General features: G+C 43.5%; 1 protein-coding gene across 2 annotated transcripts in view; it reads right to left on the bottom strand.

Moving 5' to 3' along the window:
- The window catches only part of LOC142143360 (uncharacterized), a 169,719-nt gene that overhangs the window by 103,929 nt on the left and 45,068 nt on the right, over window positions 1-20,722 (bottom strand). Inside the window, exon 1 of one of the 2 annotated variants that reach the window (XM_075201154.1) lies at window positions 376-864. The exons of the other annotated variant lie outside the window; for it this stretch is intronic. The gene's annotated coding sequence lies outside the window, so the exon portion shown is untranslated. Of the gene's footprint in view, window positions 1-375; window positions 865-20,722 lie in introns of those variants that run through there. 2 annotated transcript variants of the gene reach the window in all.

Raw genomic sequence — 20,722 nt, 5'->3', positions numbered from 1 at the left:
TCCTCGTACACATAAGTATTATTTAAAAGTGTGTAACGAGCATTCTTAAATTAGATGGTCGAAAAATAATGCACGAGACTAGACAAACTTTCTGACAAGCGTTCGCTACGCTCTACGTCAATTTCGACGCTGCCGCGTTCGTAAGTGTTGGTCACATTATAACGCTCGGCAGATTATAACGGCTATTTATGGGAACGCTTATTAAGTACATAGTAACACTATGCTGCAGGGAGGCTTCGAGAGTACAATTTGATCGCCCCGTTGGAAGCCAGGACCAACTCCAACGTTCCGTCTAACAGGCATTGTTTTTCTAAAGCCGTCTGTACGAACCCTCAGACGCTCCTGAGTTACTTGCAACTTAAAATGTTCACTCACCCCCAATTCTGTGCAGCTTGCAGGAATCTCTCTGGTTACGAATCACAGTTCATCGCTCAAAAGAGATCAGCGTTTTGTATATCAAGGACTCAGAGAACAGAGGTTGGAGGTAAAACGGGGACTGTGCTGTTATTTCCTAAAAAGTTGCTGCCATCCTTGGTCGGTCACCGTCCTGTCTGCGGCCAAAGAGCTACTACTGTATAGCTGCAGTTGCTCTCTCCACAAATTTGGCTTCTCATTGAGCAGAAGGTCTGTGGGGAGGAAAAAGTGCTCAGAGTGAATAGTCCCTTTCTCTCCTCTTCCCAAGACTTGGAGTTTTTTTGTTTTTTTTTAAATGTCCTAAACATCTGTGGAATGCTAATGCCTGACAGATGAAACGCGCAGCTGAATAAGACACACAAGCAAACGGGCACCTGGGAGGAAATAGGTTTGGAAATTATGGTCTGCTAGATTGCAAGGGATGTTTATGCCCCATCCGTGCCCCCCTATCGCCCACTTCACTGTCTCGCTGGCCTATGTAAATATTATTCCTTAAATAACTTCAGACAGGAGACTGGGGGGGGGGGGAAACATCTGGAGATACATTACTGCAGGCGGAGGGGTTTGAGGTTGGACGAAACAAGTAGTTTTGTTACTGTAGAAGGGGCCATGACCTCATTTTACTAATTCTTACCGCCATCTCTTTCAAGAAGCCACCCGCACGTTTTACAGATTAGGGATGCGGAAAGGCAATTAACAGACCGCATCTTGTACTAGTCGGTATAATTGTTTATAAATGACGCCGCTAACTGAATACTTAATATTTTATGGGGGGGAAGAGAACAGAACTTGAACATAATTTTGCCAGTATTCAAATGCACGCAGATCTCAGGATGCATTTCTATTTGAATCTGGGTGTAAGTACGCTCTGCCAAATGTTACTTGCCATATTTGGACAGACACAACAGACTGCAGGATACACACACACATGTGTATGTACAATGTAAAGTCCCATCAGAACGCATGCACAAAAATATATAATTGTTTTGCAAATAAATGAACAACATTATATATAGCCATTAAAAAAAAAATGTGCTTTAGAATTTATTTATTTTTACATTATTATACATAAACCAGGATGGCACACATACGTGTAGTTTTTAATACAAAGACTATGACATGCCAGTCATCCCTATCAGTCGACACACCTGCCCTGGACTTCAGTCGGCCACATATGGATTGAAACGCCTCTTCCTGACCTTGGCACGCCCTGACTGTACGTTGCCTACGTTCGTACGGCCCTTCCCACCCCCGTTCTGATTAGGATTTAGGATTAGGGATATGGTTAGGGTTAGGGATATTATTGTTGAACTAATAATACTGTTTATATTTGAATTGTCGCCCTAATAAAACCGACATTATTGCTAACTTTTCAACCCTGGTGTCGACCAGATAAATGTTGATCATGTAATTGTAGGTAGACACATGTATCACAAGCTAGATGTAAGCCCCTATACTTGGGAGACGAGAGCATCTGATTTTGTCTGTATTTTATGTTGTTTGAAGAATATATGTCAGTTTAGGACCTGCATACAATGAGATACCCTTTACGCTGGGATGCAGGCTTAAATGCTTTGATCAAAATATGAACCAATACCTCATGTTTTCATTTTGCTAGATACACACAGTAATGTAGCGTTAAGGACAAGCATCAGCAACAAGTGTCTTTTTGTTTTGTATCAAAAATGCTTTATAGCTCCAAAACTTTGAGTCCCAAACATTACAAACTGACATCCCTCTCTCCACCAGGTTTGTCCTCTTACCACTTGGGATCCCATCTGCTACTGTCCATTAGACACATTGCTTCAGCTGCCTTATGTCACATAGCTGCTGATTGGAAACAAACCCATCCTCCGATGCTACAAACGATTATTGGTAGAATTTGGTACATATATAAAATGGAATATATGACCGGCATTCTTAACAATAGCTCTAAATCTTTTAACAAAATATGGGTACCCTGGGCTTCCGACTTCCATATCCAAACCCCCTCGTTACCATAATTATTTAAGCTTTTTGTTCCTCCTGGTTCCTAAATAGAGATGTTCACTGACCCCCGTGTTTTGGTTTTGGGTTGATTTTTGGATCTGGATTAACTTCGTGCTTTGGTTTTGGTTATGGCAAAACTGCCCTCCTGTGTTTTGGTTTTGGATCCTGATCTTTTTTCCTAAAATCCATTTTTTTTTTTTTTTTTTGCTAAAATCACATAATTTGGCTCTTTTTTTATCACTACATTATTATTAACCTCAATAACATTAATTTACAATAATTTCCAATCAAGTTTTGTCAAGTGACAAGAACACTGCTACCGCTGTTTCTGTGTGAGCAATGTCACTGAGCAATGTCACTGGAGACTGGAGAGTGACAAGAACACTGCTACCCCTGTTTCTGTGTCAGCAATGTCACTGGAGACTGGAGAGTGACAAGAACACTGCTACCCCTGTTTCTGTGTGAGCAGTGGCGCTGGATCTCCTGGGGAGGGAGGTACTTATGGAATCCAAAACCTGTGAGATCCGACAACGCAACAATGACGTTTTGCCTCGATTCAATTTCGAGGACGCGCAAAAGTACCGAGCCGGCTTGCGAGTGTACTCGGATCCCCTAAGTTCGGGTGGGCTTGGTTTTCAGAAAAACGAGCCTGAGCATCTCTATTCCTAACCCTTACCCCTCTCTTCACTCCATCCCTCTCTTTGTCTGTTTCCTATTTCTTCATAGCGGCAGCCACACCGTGCTTTTATCTAAACTCTATCTTTAATTCTCTTCCTTCTGTTAAAGCTACAGCTGCTGCTGCTGCTACTGCTACTACTACTACTACTACTACTACTACTACTTATTCTGGTAACTTCAAAGGGGGTTTCCACATTCAGACAAAGTTTATTTATTGGCTTGTACATCATCATCATCACCATTTATTTATGTAGCGTCACTGATTTCACAGCGCTGTACAGAGAACTCAGTCACATGCCCTCCTGCAACTCTTATTGAATACATTGCTTTATATTTCTTCTGGACATTTCAGCCATGCAATCATATCATCAGGCAGAGATGTTTATCTCTGTTTCAATGGGATACACCACCAAGCTGCTTTCTGGATACGATTGTATCCAACGCAGAGACATAGCATGTGAGTAACCTCCCCCTGATTATATAAATACTAGAGTAAAACGTACAGAAGAAAAAACGATAAATCAATGAATTTATTTAAAGCTGTAGGAGGGCGTAGCTAATGCATTAAAGTAATCCAACGGTGGAATAAAGTACCGTTTTAGAGGCCAGAACGAGCCTGCACTGGTTCACGAGGAGAGAGTGAAAGTAGGCATCATTTGGTCCTTTGTAGGGTATTTTGGATTTCGGGAATCGAGTTCTCAGACTCTCCAACATAACAAACATTTGTAACTAGACCCAGAGGATATTTTGTGTCTTTGGTGGTTTAGATTCTGTTTCCTCTCCTGCTACTCATGTTTTCCACCCAGCTGACAGATATGTCTTGTGTGCCAATAAGTCCCTTTCACCCACATATCTCTGGTATAACATCGCTCTCAGCCGTCTCAAATCTTTTTAGAGCAGAACGTGACTTAGCCATACTTGCCAACATTTCTTTTTCTTTTTCCGGGAGATGCCGGCTGGGAGGTGGGCGTGCAGGCGGCGGGGCGGCGAAATCGCGTCATTTTAGCCCCGCCCCCGTTACGGAATGACGCAAATCGCGTCATTTTACAGCGGGGGCGGGGCTAAACGCCGCGATTCCGGGTGAATCGCGGCGTTTAAACTGATTTTTTTCCCACTTACAATCAGGGAGATTGCCACACTCGTCCGGGAGACTCTCGCAAAATGCGGGAGTCTCCCGGACATTACGGGAGAGTTGGCAAGTATGGACTTAGCCCCGCACAATACTTCATACGAACAGAACAGAAATAAAAGTAACACTTTGGGGGATGTTTATGAAAACTGGTGCAATAGAGAAAGTTGGTGTTGCCTACAGCAATCATTTGGATACTGTGAATTTACTAGTGCAGATTACAAGATAAAGGAAACATAATAAAAACAATGTTTAAGCAAAAAAATCTACTGGGAATAATGCGCACCATAAAAGTAGAGGTACCCTGATTGCCCTCCTTACACTGATAGCACGAAGCCCTTACTTTTGGGACGTACCTGCTGTCCTTAGGGAACATTTATGAAACCTGGTGCACAGATGAAAAAGTCAGAACTGTCGTTTTTGTCGTGCAGTTTAGGATCTAAAAGAAAACTGTCTGATTGGCTATAGCACCTTTTTCGGTGCTTCGGTTTTTAATACCTTCGAACTTTACAGCTCCTCAAAGTCTGGACAGACTGTAAAAGAAAGCAAAGCCGTGTCACATGGGCAGCGTGGCGACACAGTGGGCTACTGGTGCGCGGCAGTAAACTGGCTGCTTTGAGGGGATGAGAGGCATTGGCAAACCGAGGGGGGGGTGTCAGTGCCTGGAAACCCCCCTCCCAGCCTGGGGTACTGTATGCTTAAGGGGGCTGGACCCCACCCCGGGACCAGCCACTTTGCAGATTGTATGCAGACCGTTTCTGTCTGCACTGTTCACAGCCATCTCTCCCCAACAAGGATTGAGAACAGGTAGGAGAGAGCAGGACAGTCTGTCAACTGCTCTGACACACTCAACCAGGACTTTGTCCTGATTGTAGGGACAGTTGGGAGGTATGTCCTGCTTCACACACCTCTGCTCGAAAAGGGAGAGCTGTGTGCCCCTAACAGTAGTGCACGCAGCATTGCCCGTGTATATTATAGGGATAGGAAGAGTTGGAGAGCAGCCAAGCACTGTCTAAAATTATAGCTACGCCCCCATGCATGCTGGTGGTGTGCCATGGAAACCCCTCTCTACAAATCATGCGTTTGCCCCTGAGAGGGGCGGGGGAAAGGAACATTTAGCACTTCAGAAGCACGTGGCACGCCCCCTATTGTAATAACGCCCCTGAATAATGACCGACACGGTGAGAGGAGTAGGGGAAGGACAGAGAGTAAATGTCTTCTTCTTGCGTCAGCATTGCAGAGCGCAGTCCATAAGTACAGCCTTCGGGATGGGAGGAGAAGCAGGATAGGAATTAGGAGACGACAGTCAGGCGCCATCTAAAGTTCTCACCTTGCTTCATCAGAAGAACTATGTCCCTGGTAGGTCTATCCTCTAGGAGCCCATTCAGGAATTATACCCACATACTGATATACACACATAAATAACAACAACTGGCTTTCTGCCTCTCAATAAATATAATAAAAGAACCCCGCGCCTCTGTGATGTCACTAGATAGGCTGAATACAGTCAGCTTCTGTCCCTTTTACCATTAGAGATGCTCAGGGTCGGTTCCTCGAGAACCAAACACACCCGAACTTAGCAGATCCGAATACCGGCTCGGTACTGTCGCGCGCCCTCGGAATTGAAAATGAAGCAAAACGTCATTGTTACATCGTTGGATTTTGCGAGTTTTGAATTCCTTTTAAAGATCCCAAATCACGGATCGAGGGAGGGAGGGCGGACCCCCATTTATCTTTTCTGCCACAGCTGTGTGCCAATGTGTCCTAGATGTGCTAGGAACTGCCGTGTGTTTGTGTCATTGCTCTGTCGCTTACCATCCAGCCAGGTCGCTGCAGTATTTGTCCAAAAGTGTATGAAAATAATATTGTGACCTGTGAGGTGGTCAAAATTGACTGCAAATGACTTGAAATTAGTATTATTGAGGTTAATAATAATGTAGGAACAAAAAAAGAGCAAAATTATGCAATTTTATCATATTTTAGGGTTGGTTTTTTAAAAAAAAAAAAAATCCAAAACCAAAACAAACGAGGGCGGTTTTGCCAAAACCAAAAGACGAAGCTAATCCAGATCCAAAACCAAAACCAGTTCACGAGGGTCACTGAGCATCTCTAGTTACCATAGAGCCGCCTTCTTTACAGTAAATGTCCCTGTTTTGTATGCAAGGTTCACACCAGCGTAGATATTGTATATTTTTCACAGACGTGTCATATGTGTGTCCTCTGAGCCTGTATACATCCACCAACACGGCTGTTACATTTACACATATACTGCATGACGTGCACCTCGGTATTTTTTGAGATCTTCTAAATCAGTCATAATAAACAAATGAATAAACTAATGCTCAGAGCGCTTTAGGGCTTACAAACAAATACATAAGATGCAATCTAATGTGATGACAGTAATTATCACCTAGGTGAACAGATGGGATTAATCTGGCTTCAGAACACTATTAAAACCTCCAAGCTTATCATAATGTCAGACTCTATCTCCCGTATCTCTGTGATATATGGTAGATATTCTCACTACATCTGTTTTGTGTAACAATTTTATTTCAGACGGTTTTTATAGCGTTATTTATTCTATTGTGAATAATGAAACATGATAATCAAATAATATCATACTTTGTAAGAAAGCACCATGTCAACATGTCTGTCTTTAACCCTACACTACCCAAGTGGTGGACCTACGGCTGGAGAGATACTTACCTCTGTAGGCTCCTCAGCTTCCATGATTCTGTAGGTTCAAAGGCCGGAGAAGGTCTACAGAAATGGGTCTGTACTTGGACGTCAGCTGGAGGTGGATCTGGTGAACCATGCCTATCCTGGTAGGGGATCATTTGGAGATGAAAAAAGACCATTCTTGTTTGGGAAGTTATAGTCGTTACTGTTCAACAAGGTCCCCAGATAGATAAAGACATCTTGACCCAGAGTACAGAATCCACTATACTGTAGATCCCTATCCAAAATCTTATAACTGCAGAGATAGACAACACAGGGACCCTACTGCATAGATACTATTGCTACGTTGCTAGTCTACAATGCCAAGTGACTCACATTGCACAGAGACTGTCATGGTACAGAGGTCCTCTTTGTAATTCACATTACATAATGATTTTCATATCACAGAGGACCACACGGCACACAGGACCACACTGCACACAGGACCACATTGGATAGAGGCCCACACTGCACAGAGGACCACAGTGCACAGAGGACCACACTGCACAGAGGACCACACTGGATAGAGGCCCACACAGCACAAAGGACCACACGGCACAGAGGCCCACACTGCAGAGGACCACACTGCACGCAGCAGCACACAGCACAGAGGCCCACACTGCTCGGGACCCGGAGCATTAGGTTTCCCCTCCACCCTAGTCTAGTATATAATATGCTGGATGGGAGGAAGGGCTTCCCTCCTGCACCACACACGCCCACAGCTCTTCCTGCGGTGTCCAGTGCAGAAGTCAGAGGACTGCAGAGCAGTGAAGTCAGCACAGTAACTGGGCGCTCTGCATAGAGTCTGTCCCACCTGGAGCGGCAGCGGCACGAGCTGCTGTGAGGAGGACTAGAGCCCGGCTCCACCGGAGACCACTGCAGGTAAGAACCTCTGGGGGTGGGCAGCGATGTGAGTGTACTGGTAGACTGGGGGATGGGAAGGTTGGGGCATACATGACAATGAGTGGGAACAGGGAGGTCACTTGTGCTAAGGGGTGGGTGGGTATAGGTCACATGTGGTAGTGGTTGGGTGGGTAAAGGTCACTTGTGCTAAGGGGTGGGTGGGTATAGGTCACATGTGGTAGTGGTTGGGTGGGTATAGGTCACGTGGTAAGGGGTGGGTGGGTATAGGTCACATGTGGTAGTGGTTGGGTGGGTATAGGTCACATGGTAAGGGGTGGGTGGGTATAGGTCCCATGTGGTAGTGGTTGGGTGGGTATAGGTCACGTGGTAAGGGGTGGGTGGGTATAGGTCCCATGTGGTAGTGGTTGGGTGGGTATAGGTCACGTGGTAAGGGGTGGGTGGGTATAGGTCACATGTGGTAGTGGTTGGGTGGGTATAGGTCACATGGTAAGGGGTGGGTGGGTATAGGTCCCATGTGGTAGTGGTTGGGTGGGTATAGGTCACGTGGTAAGGGGTGGGTGGGTATAGGTCACATGTGGCATGGGGTAGGCGAGTGGTGGTCATATTTGGCAATGATTAAGTTAATAGTGGTAATTTTTGGCAAGGTGTGGGTGGGCGTTACCATATATGGTAAGGGTTGGGTATGTGGTATCATATGTGGAATGAGTAGAATGTGGGTTTGGGATTCATGGCATATTTACACCCCAAAGTCTCACATCGTCTTATTCCGGGACCTCCAAACACCATCTGGGCAACCTGGAGACACTGAAGATCTTTTCCTATGTGAGCAGCCGCCACACATTCATGTACACACCCCAATCCGCTGCTTTACGTTCGTCCGCACAGATGTCATGCTCAGGATTTTACAGTCTTAAAATCCGTCAATGTCCAAAATAAAAATTAATAATACATTTTCCATCTAAGACTGTGACAGTATCTCACTCCATCATGCTCAGTGATTTTAATGATTCTTTATCTTCTCTGTAATCTTCCAGAGGTTATTAACGCGTGTTCAATAAAACATTGCATCAATGTAATATTCAGTTTTGCATAGACAGACTTCAGAGAGACTCCGAACGTGCCAGAGGTACCTAATGTCACCTCTTCACCTCTCCTCCCAGGACACCCTCTCATCCTCCCGTCCATCTGCTCATCACGCGGAAGAAAGAAAAAATACGTCCACTAAGGACCATCAAAGACAAGAGATAACGTATACTTAATGAATGGATCTAACGCCAAACGCCTTGACCTCCTGACCTCCAGTCATTGTGATCTCCACGGAGGCTACATCCAGTGATCATTCTACAATGGAGGACATCTATAATGAGACAAAAGTCCAAGGCAGCAAGTTATGGCTGGAAGCAAAATGATGGGAATTAATTTTAAGAAAAATGATAACATTCTTGATGGAAACATCAGACAATATTTGAATTTTAATGAGCACACGGTGGCTCAGTCGTTAGCATTTCTGCCTCACAGCACTAGGGTCATGAGTTCAATTCCCGATCATGACCTTATCTGTGAGGAGTTTGTATGTTCTTCTCGTGTTTGCGTTGGTTTCCTCCGGTTTCCTCCCACACTCCAAAAATATACTAGTAGGTTAATTGGCTGCTAACAAATTGACCCTAGTCTCTGTGTGTTAGGAAAGTTAGACTTTAAGCTCCAATGGAGCAGGGACTGATGCGAGTGAGGTCTCTGTACAGCGCTGCGGAATCAGTGGTGCTATATAAATAAATGGTGATGATGATGAAGTCTAAGGCAGCAAGTTATGGTCAGAAGCAAAATGATGGGAATTAATTTTTAAAAAAATGCTAACATTCTTGACGGAAACATCAGACAATATTTACATTTTAAAGAGCACACAACTCATAATCAAATGTTGATGCTTTATATAAGGTACGAGAGTGGCCCCATGCGTGAATGACTGTCTATAGAGTGTAAACTATTAGGGTATATCCTCTTCTAGACCAGTCAGCATGTATTAATCATTGCACGTAAATCGCTTCTGTACATGTTGTCGCTATATAATAAAAAAGATAAAACCAATACTAATGATTTCATTCATCATCATTTATTTATATAGCGCCACTAATTCCGCAGCGCTGTACAGAGAACTCACTCACATCAGTCCCTGCCCCATTGGAGCTTACAGTCTAAATTCCCTATCACACAGACAGACTAGGGTCAATTTTGATAGCAGCCAATTAACCTACCAGTATGTTTTTGGAGTGTGGCAGGAAACCGGAGCACCCGGAGGAAACCCGCGCAAACACGGGAAGAACATACAAACTCCTCACAGATAAGGCCATGGTCGGGAATTGAACTCGTGACCCCAGTGCTGTAAGACAGAAGTGCTAATCACTTAGCCACCGTGCTGCTCCAAATGCATGGCAACGACAGTTCAGACAGTCTACATTAATATCACATCAATAGCATCAGCTGCGGAGATAATTAGCAATATTATTAACGGCGCAGGAGAAGCGCCTTGTTGTGTTCTGTACATTATCACCATGACCTAAATGGCTACTTTAACATATATTATGTGATAGAAATTCCTTATTTACCGGAGGGAGAAAATCAACTAAACTTATTTTCTTAGTACGTCACCAACGAGAGCAACGGAAATCAGCCATCACCCTTGTTAAGTGCAGCTGAAAGTACCCTCCAGCCTCCGGCCCCGTCGCCTCTTGGGGCCCCATCTTTTATTCATCTCACTGCATGTTTAAAGTGTTCTTTATACCTCTCACTCCTCAAAGTTTATGTCTGGATAATACCAATAAAACTCACAGGAGGAACACTGCCAAAATGTAACGTTTCAGTTTATCTGTGAAACAGGAGAATACATTGCAGTGTTTTATTTCAAGTCTGACATTTAGAAGTGAAAGTAATTGTTATCTACAGCCACAGAGTTCCCTAAGACCTTCAGATGTTCCTGCTAAAGCAGCAATCCAACATAGAGGATTTATTTTCATTTTCTCTTTAAAAAACAAGTTAAATCCCTTTTAAGCATGCACGCATCGATAAACTAATAGAAATCCTTATCTCCTTTCCAAAAGCTCTCTTGTTGGGAAAATAGAATGGCCGCCAGAGACACATACAGCCATTAATTTAAAGACTCAGACCACTCCCTTCAGGTGCTGTGTGCTTTGAAAATAGAGGCCCGGGGAAGGTATTAATTAGAGATGGGCGGGTCCGGTTCTCCGAGAACCGAACCCACCCGAACTTTGGGTATCCGAGTACCGAGCTGAGCAGCTCGGTACTCTCCCGCCCATTCCGAATCCAAATCGAGGCCGAACGTCATTGTGACGTCGTCGGATCTCGGGACTCGGTTCTCGCGATACTTCAACTTTATAAATACACGCCTCCACAGCAATCCATCGCCATTTGACAGAGGGAGAGAGCAGGGTGTAGTCATAGGCTAATTAGAGCAGGGACAGAGAATACCATATTGTTCTTGCAATTGCTCTAACCAAAATCGCTAGTGCAGAGAGGAGGATAGAGGTTTATTATTTTTTCTTCATATTTGGCACTCCCCAGCGCTTTTGGGGTGTCCCCCATAATTGTGCATTAATATTTCTGGCTGTCAAAAGTCATATCTGTCAGCAGTATCTACTAAATAATTTGTAGCACACCTCAGTGTTTTTGGGGTGTCCTCCCTAATTGTGCATTAATATTTCTGGCTGTCAAAAGTCATATCTGTCAGCAGTATCTACTCAATAATTTTTAGCACTCCTCAGTGTTTTTGGGGTGTCCTCCCTAATTGTGCATTAATATTTCTGGCTGTCAAAAGTCATATCTGTCAGCAGTATCTACTCAATAATTTTTAGCACTCCTCAGTGTTTTTGGGGTGTCCTCCCTAATTGTGCATTAATATTTCTGGCTGTCAAAAGTCATATCTGTCAGCAGTATCTACTCAATAATTTTTAGCACTCCTCAGTGTTTTTGGGGTGTCCTCCCTAATTGTGCATTAATATTTCTGGCTGTCAAAAGTCATATCTGTCAGCAGTATCTACTCAATAATTTTTAGCACTCCTCAGTGTTTTTGGGGTGTCCTCCCTAATTGTGCATTAATATTTCTGGCTGTCAAAAGTCATATCTGTCAGCAGTATCTACTCAATAATTTTTAGCACTCCTCAGTGTTTTTGGGGTGTCCTCCCTAATTGTGCATTAATATTTCTGGCTGTCAAAAGTCATATCTGTCAGCAGTATCTACTCAATAATTTTTAGCACTCCTCAGTGTTTTTGGGGTGTCCTCCCTAATTGTGCATTAATATTTCTGGCTGTCAAAAGTCATATCTGTCAGCAGTATCTACTCAATAATTTTTAGCACTCCTCAGTGTTTTTGGGGTGTCCTCCCTAATTGTGCATTAATATTTCTGGCTGTCAAAAGTCATATCTGTCAGCAGTATCTACTCAATAATTTTTAGCACTCCTCAGTGTTTTTGGGGTGTCCTCCCTAATTGTGCATTAATATTTCTGGCTGTCAAAAGTCATATCTGTCAGCAGTATCTACTCAATAATTTTTAGCACTCCTCAGTGTTTTTGGGGTGTCCTCCCTAATTGTGCATTAATATTTCTGGCTGTCAAAAGTCATATCTGTCAGCAGTATCTACTCAATAATTTTTAGCACTCCTCAGTGTTTTTGGGGTGTCCTCCCTAATTGTGCATTAATATTTCTGGCTGTCAAAAGTCATATCTGTCAGCAGTATCTACTCAATAATTTTTAGCACTCCTCAGTGTTTTTGGGGTGTCCTCCCTAATTGTGCATTAATATTTCTGGCTGTCAAAAGTCATATCTGTCAGCAGTATCTACTCAATAATTTTTAGCACTCCTCAGTGTTTTTGGGGTGTCCTCCCTAATTGTGCATTAATATTTCTGGCTGTCAAAAGTCATATCTGTCAGCAGTATCTACTCAATAATTTTTAGCACTCCTCAGTGTTTTTGGGGTGTCCTCCCTAATTGTGCATTAATATTTCTGGCTGTCAAAAGTCATATCTGTCAGCAGTATCTACTCAATAATTTTTAGCACTCCTCAGTGTTTTTGGGGTGTCCTCCCTAATTGTGCATTAATATTTCTGGCTGTCAAAAGTCATATCTGTCAGCAGTATCTACTCAATAATTTTTAGCACTCCTCAGTGTTTTTGGGGTGTCCTCCCTAATTGTGCATTAATATTTCTGGCTGTCAAAAGTCATATCTGTCAGCAGTATCTACTAAATAATTTGTAGCACACCTCAGTGTTTTTGGGGTGTCCTCCCTAATTGTGCATTAATATTTCTGGCTGTCAAAAGTCATATCTGTCAGCAGTATCTACTAAATAATTTGTAGCACACCTCAGTGTTTTTGGGGTGTCCTCCCTAATTGTGCATTAATATTTCTGGCTGTCAAAAGTCATAACTGTCAGCAGAATCTACTAAATAATTTTTAGCACTCCCCAGTGGTTTGCGCTCAGAATGGATTCAAAGCAGTCCACATATGATCTAAATGAGCAACCAGGTTCTGTCACCAGTCCTGATGTTAGTGTTCCCAGTACGTCATCTGGCCAAGGCGATGTCAAACAACAGAGTGTTTTCAAATTAGTGCAAAAAACAAAAACCCAAAAAAATTTTACTGTATTGAAGCGAAAAAGAAGTGTAACTGAGCAAAAGTTAAGTGACGATAAAAAAAAAATTGCAAGCATGCCATTCTACACACGCAGTGGCAAAGAGAGAATGAGGCCTTCACCTTTGGCTATTAGTGGCAGATCCCAAAAAGTTACCCAGCCTACAATTGGTGCACAACTACTGTTACGCGTCAAAGCCGAGCTGCAAGATAACAGTGAGGCATTACAGGAGAATATTTGCTCTGATTCACAAATGACAACAATCCCTGTGGAGAGTCCATCCAACAGTGGGATGTCTAATCGTGACCATTCTGTTAGTCTACCCATAAAGAAGGGCCCTTTCAGCAGTTCTGCTGATGTGTGCCTGAACAGCCCGAGTGTAGCCGGTGATACACCAAGTGAGGATGACACTTTGTCTTTAGAAGAGGATGTGGGGGAGATTTGGGTATCCGACGATGAGGATGCGGTTGATTGTGTAAGTCCTGCAGCAGTGTGGCACCAGTGGGAGCAGTTCTGGCATGTGAGGTTCTGGCACCAATATGCACTTTCCAAACACAAGCAGGGATGACGCAGGGGGCAGACCACAACAGTTTGACATCTGGGCTGGTTTGAAGGATTTGTCAAAAAAATGTGTGACCTTGACCATAATTCCAACCAATCCTACTATTAACATGCAAAGGATGGTGGAGGGCCTATCAGGGATTAAACTGTATTTTTCATAATTTTCACTAATAATGTTTGGGTGTAATATACACCCAAAGACGAGTGCTCAATTGCTAAGAGTCATTGATGGAGAGGAAGACAAGCAGGCTTGTCTGTAGAATTTGCAGGCAAATTGTGCTGCGTTATATAGGTAACACCCAAAGAGAAGAGCTCCATTGCTCCATTGCTAATTGTAATTGCTGAAATAGAAATAATAGGGCTGACAGTCTTGGTCTAAATCTGCAGTTACATTTTATTGTACCATAGCTCATTGCGAAACTGGAGAGGTGGCAGGGTTTAGTGATAATCTTCCTCCAACAATACTAATTCATCCCAATATCCCAATATCATAGAAGTCTGTGTAGTATGATGTAATTGCTGATAATGGCCTTCCAAAGGGAATGACTAGTTGATTTTAGGGCAGAGCTGTCACGGTTTTTGGGCAATTCTTTTACAGCACAGCAAATATCAAAATGTTTAGCGGACTCATCTGCATCACCACTGGGTGTCTTGGGAAAGCAATTTCTTTTATTACAAGCAGTTGCCAGAGAAACTGAAGGAGAAGACGTCCCAACAAGATGTTGATAAGTCTGGGATCCTTGCAAAGAAAATTAAGTATTTCATCTACAATTAAAATATAGTTAGCACATTTACTTTGTTTTATTGCACACTATAATTTTATGTAGCACCTTTTCAAAATCTATTATTAAGGCAATCACTTGACTCAAGCTAACTGTGTCTGCACTTTCTTCACAGGTAACTACTTCGCTGGACTAAAGTATATTCCCCTCAAATGCTAGTCTTCTTGCAGCTGCTGTATTCTCCTACATGCTGTTGCAGAAACCACAAATTGACCCTAAATGTTTATGGACACAAACAGCATCTCCTGCATGTCATTTTTCAAAAGTTCTGTAACACCAAGTTGATAGTGTGTGCAAAACAGGAAATGTGATGGAATTCAGCCCCGCTGTAATGCTGGACCAATATTGGGGTCGTAATCAGAAATGACATATCCTCAGGAGACTCCAAGCAGGATTAGCCATCTTTCAATGACATCCCTTAGTTTTTGGAACAGTTTGTCAGCTGTATGCCTCTTAGTGAAGCTGCTGATACACAGAGTAGCCTACTTCTCAAAAATGTGATGCACCTGGGTACATGCTGCTGCTGTCCATGCTGGGGAAGGCGAAAGACCAACCCAGTGGGCTTTCACAGTCATATAATCTTTTGTTTGCCCAGTTCCGCTTGTACATATATCTGTGGTTAAGTGTACAGTGGGTAGAATACCATTTTGTCACCCAATAATGACATTTTTAGGAACTTTCCGGTACAGGAGAGAATAAGCTTTTCTAGTAAAATGGTATAGTGATGACATTTGCTAACAGGGACATAACACCTCAATTAAATGTCTTAAACCAACTGTATTAATAGTGGACATTGGACACAGATCTAACGCTAGCATAGTACCCAGGGCGTCTGTGATCCGCTTTGCGACTGGGTGACAGGTTTCATTCTTGCTTCCTCTTGCAGAGGATTGTTTACTTGCCAATTGTTGGGGGGGAAGATTGCAGGTGCTGGGATGTAGATGAGAGAAGGGAGGTAGATTATGCTGGAATGCTTGTTGTTAATTTTTTTTTAACCAAAGTTTCTGATTTTCCCAACAGTTTGCCAATAACTCGCTGAAAAATGACGAAACATGGATGAGGATCCCAGATGGTTAAGGTCCCTACCTCTACTGAGTGTGGCTTTCAAAATGTTACAAATGGATAGACAACTCTTGCCAGGATTCGTGTAAAAATAATTCCACACTTAAGAGGTGGATTTTTGGTCTTATGCCCAGGCATGACAATGGCCTTTTTGTTATCACTGGCAAGAACTGCAGCAATTTTTCTTTTCAAGTGTATGAAAATCATATTGTGACATAGGAGGTGTTCAAAATTGAATAAAAAATGACTGGAAATTAGTGTTACTGAGGTTAATAATAATGTAGCTACAAAATAATACCTAAATTATGTTATTTTAGCACCAATAAATGTAATTTTTATAACAAATTGCAAAACAAAACCAAACAAAACCAAAACCAAAACCAAAACACGCAATGGCGGTTTTGCAAAACCAAAACCAAAACCAAAACACGACGGTAATCCAGATCCAAAACCGAATCCAAAACCAAAACACGGGGGTCAGTGACCATCTCTAGTATTAATTGAGACACCCCGAGTACACTTGTGGCTACACTGGCTAGCGACTCACCTACAGGAGATGCCTTGACGTTGGCAGGTGAACTTACCCAAATATAGCTATATTGTGCACACAATTCCCTTATTTATATATATGCTGACAGATAGTGATTTATTTATTGTTTGCTTTAGAGCGACGGATTATATATTTTTTCCTTTTGACATGAGCAGGAGGAAGAGACAGGGCCTTCTACGTGCAAAACCAAGTCCGGGCGCAATGTGCGCTTCAGTTTTGCTGAAAACTGTACACTTATACACAGATTAGTGCCAGTTTAAAACCACATATGGTGCTGTATAGCCGCCGAAACAGCGTTTTCACTGAAAAAGCAGCTATGGAGTCAGATGTGTGATGCAGTCAATGCCGTGGGCCCCATCAAAAGTAGCAGTGAAAACTGTAGAAAACACATCTTGGATATTGAAAGCACAGATGCCTACTCTCCCAGAACTCCCGAAATTTTGAGAGCTCTGCCGGACTCCCAGGAGCAGGGCAACCTCCTGAGTCCTGCCCGTTTCGTTGGTGAAGTGGGGGCAGGGCTAATCGTGTCATCCTGGCCCCGCCCCCTGCTATAATAGGCTGAAATTGGTATTGTACAGCGGGGCCTAATGACGCGATTAGCGTGACCACAGCCCCAAGACACGGCCAACTTTGGAGATCTCCTGGAGGGTGATCAAAGGGAAAAGGGGATAAATGTTCGTGACACGGACTGACCCCTATCCCAACCTCAGGCTGGTGAGTAATATCATTTTATCCCTTTATGGTCAAATAACATTCCAGCATCATGTAAATGTTAGATTTTTCTAAACATTGGAAGCCTTTGTCTGAAATTGGTTATCTAATGTACTAATGACCTTTTATTATTAATATTATGATTTATTTGTTAGGCGCCACAAGGTATCCGCAGCGCCGCGCACAGTACTAACAGTAGACTATACAGGGTGAAACCATACAGAACAATGAACAAAAAGTACCAATACTTCAGAAACTCCAGCGAGTCATATGCAGTAAAGACGGAGCGGAAGTACAGGTGTGGAGACAGGAGGGGAGGGGGCCCTGCTCATACGAGCTTACATCCTAAGGGAGGGTAAACAGACCAGGCACAAGAGGAGCCAGTTGAGGGAATGGGAGAGAGGGGAGAATGAGTGGAGGAGATGGGGGTTAAGTGGATGGTTGGTAGGCCTTGAGGAAGAGGTGAGTTTTGAGTGCACGTTTGAAGGAGCACAGAGTAGGAGAGAGACGGATGGAACGAGGGAGGTCGTTCCAGTGAAGTGGGGGCTGCACGGGAAAAGTCTTGGATCCTAGAGTGGGAAGAGGTGATCAGAGTGGAGGAGAGGCGGCGATCATTGGCCGAGCGCAGGGAGCGGGTGGGAGTGTGAATGGAGAGGAGGTTAGAGATATAAGGGTCAGTAGAGTTGGAGAGAGCCTTGTAAGTGGTGGTGAGGAGTTTGAAAAGAATTCTGTAGGGGAAGGAGAGCCAGTGTAAGGCAAGGCAGAGAGGGGAGGCAGAGGAGGAGCGGCACGAGAGGAAGAGGAGTCTTGCGGCCGCATTGAGTATAAAGCGGAGGGGGGAGAGACGAAAGTGGGGGATTCCAGTGAGGAGGAGGTTACAATAATTGAGGTGGGAGATGATGAGTGCGTGGATGATAGTTTTGGCGGCATCCTGAGAGAGAAAAGGACGGATGCGGTCGATGTTGCGCAGTTGGAAGCGACAGGCTTGGGCAAGGGAATGAATGTGGGGGGCAAAAGAGAGAGAGGAGTCGAGGATGACACCCAGGCAGCGGAGTTGGGTGACAGAGGACATGGTAGTGTTGTTGACGACAATAGAGAGGTCATGGTGGGATGGGAGTCTGGGCAGAGGATAGACAATTTCAAATACCTTTCATTTCTGTTGTTGTTGTAGTCATGACGAGGGTGATGACTCCTTGGAAGGTAAGTCCACCTATGCTGTCATTGTATAATGTGTACCCGCTCTTTTTATAATTTTCAAGTGTATGTAAAATCTGTTAAATGCATTTCTCCTGTTAATAATAATAGTCTTTTTTTTTTGTATTTTTGAAGGCACATGACAAGGCCACGGATCACATGCCACAATTGGGGGCACAGAACATATTGATACACCAGACATCCAAAGTGACATTTATATATCACCCTAGAAACTGTATCGGACGTCCCTGAAGTGGCGGACCGTGCTCAGACTGTACCACCCGCCTCTCCACCAAATCCCCCACTAAGCCATGCACAATTGGCATCTGTTCCTAATTTGGCACAAACCGTACAGCAATTCAGTGAGGTGCAGGCTAATTTGCTTCCCTTCCACCAGGACTCTCTGAGGGGGAAACAAAGGCAGCTGACCAGAGGGTTTGGCTATTTGCGGAACATTCAGGACAATCACATGTGAATGTGTACCACTATGGGAAACACAATGATTTTTTCATGGAATTGTCGCTTTAAGGGGCTTAAATAATATTTAGTCTTGCGACTATTGCTGGTTTCTATGTCATGGGATTGTCTGAGACATATATCAGTAGGCATCTGCCTTGTGTATCTAGGGCAGAACAATGATCTGCAGATGTGTAGAGTTGGATATATATATATATATATATATATATATATATATATATAACGTTTTTACATATTGAAGTAAGAGTGTAATTATGGTGTTATATAATCTCTTGATTTATTATACTCTTCCTAGAAGCTCTCGTTAATTACCTGCATCCTCTTCACACTTTTCTTTATGGTACTTTCACTAACGCCCCCTCCAGTGCTTACTACCACGTAATGACATACAACCTTTGCAGGTAATTAAGTGTCCCTGTATAGTGCAAACAATCAGTGAATATAGCGATTTGTACTCTGCAATAAGAAACTAATGTCAATCTTGAACGATTTGCGTAGATTTAGAGACTCTCAAATTGTCTGTGTTTAGTTGTAAAATTGCCATTTTCAATTCAAAACTTATTTCTGATTGGTCGGAAGTTTTACATGCATGAATTTGCGTGATTTTGACCTCCCTAACATGATAAAAAGCACGGTGCTTCCTTATTTGAGTTGATAGGGGTTTCAGGGTGTTAGGAACGCCTCCAGCCGGTACAACAAAACCCGGAGTCTACTCCGAAAGCCTGGTGTTCACTGGAGCCCCTAGTGGTGGGGACAGACTTGGCCGCAGACTGACAGAGGGTCGAGAAATGTGTACCGGCTGGGGAGAACCCAGGAAAGCGGAGAGAAGTCCAGGCAGGGGTCGAGGGCCGGCAGCAGACAGCTAATCCAATAAACAAGCCGAGGTCAGAGGTCTCAGGCAGGGTAGCAAGGTCCAAGATACACGCAAGAAAGGTCATGGTCACGAGCAAACAGGCAGGGTACAAATCCAAGCAAGGGGTCATACACGAGAAATCCAACAGAGTATCCACGGGACAGGAACTAGGAGCAAGCAGGTCAGCACTGACAGAAAAGCTATAACCAGTAGTGAGGCTGCAGACCTCACTGCCTTAAATACACAGATGGCCCAATCAGGGCTTGAATGCACCCCTGCAGGCTAATTGCCTGTACAGAGCCAGACCAATCAGGGCTTGTCCCTGAAACACACAGTTGCAGGCTAATGCCTGTTAATTCAGCCCTAGGCCAAACCTAATTAAATGATTTTAAACAATGCGTGTGCGCGCCCGGCCTTCTATGCTGCCGGGACGCCGCACTGAAGAAGCGTCCGACCGTTGCCTTGGCAATGGACGGGCACTGGACGGAAGTGACGTCCAAGGGGCACAGGAAGCGAGCTGCGGCGTTTCAGAGAAAGCAGATGACAGTGCAGGTGAGAGGTGATTTTGTGTTAAGGAGTTTGGAAAGTGAGAACTTATTTTTGTGTGTGTATTTGTTTTAGCTGCCCTTGTTTGTCTTATCGTCTGTGTGTTTATTAATATATTCTTTTTGGTGAGTGTTATTTTTTAGTGTTTTCTGTGTTTTCTGTATTTCCCCAGTGCTTTGTCAATCTATTTGTTTGTTGTTTTGTATTTTTACTGTGTTTTATTTGTCAGTGTATTACTTTGTTGTTTTGTCTTCTACCTGTATGTTCTTTGTGGAGTTTGTGTGTTCTCCCCGTGTTTGCGTGGGTTTCCTCCGGGTGCTCCGGTTTCCTCCCACACTCCAAAAACATACTGGTAGATTAATTGGCTGCTAACAAATTGACCCTAGTCTGTGTGTGTGTGTGTGTGTGTGTGTGTGTGTGTGTGTGTGTATATTAGGGAATTTAGATTGTAAGCTCCAATGGGGCAGGGACTGATGTTAATGAGTTCTCTGTACAGCGCTGCGGAATTAGTGGCGCTATATAAATAAATGGTAATAATAATAATCATTACAGAA

The sequence above is a fragment of the Mixophyes fleayi genome, chromosome 3, assembly GCF_038048845.1.
Source record: "Mixophyes fleayi isolate aMixFle1 chromosome 3, aMixFle1.hap1, whole genome shotgun sequence".
NCBI classification, from domain to species: Eukaryota; Metazoa; Chordata; class Amphibia; order Anura; family Limnodynastidae; genus Mixophyes; species Mixophyes fleayi.
This window is presented reverse-complemented; position numbering and strand designations above follow the sequence as displayed.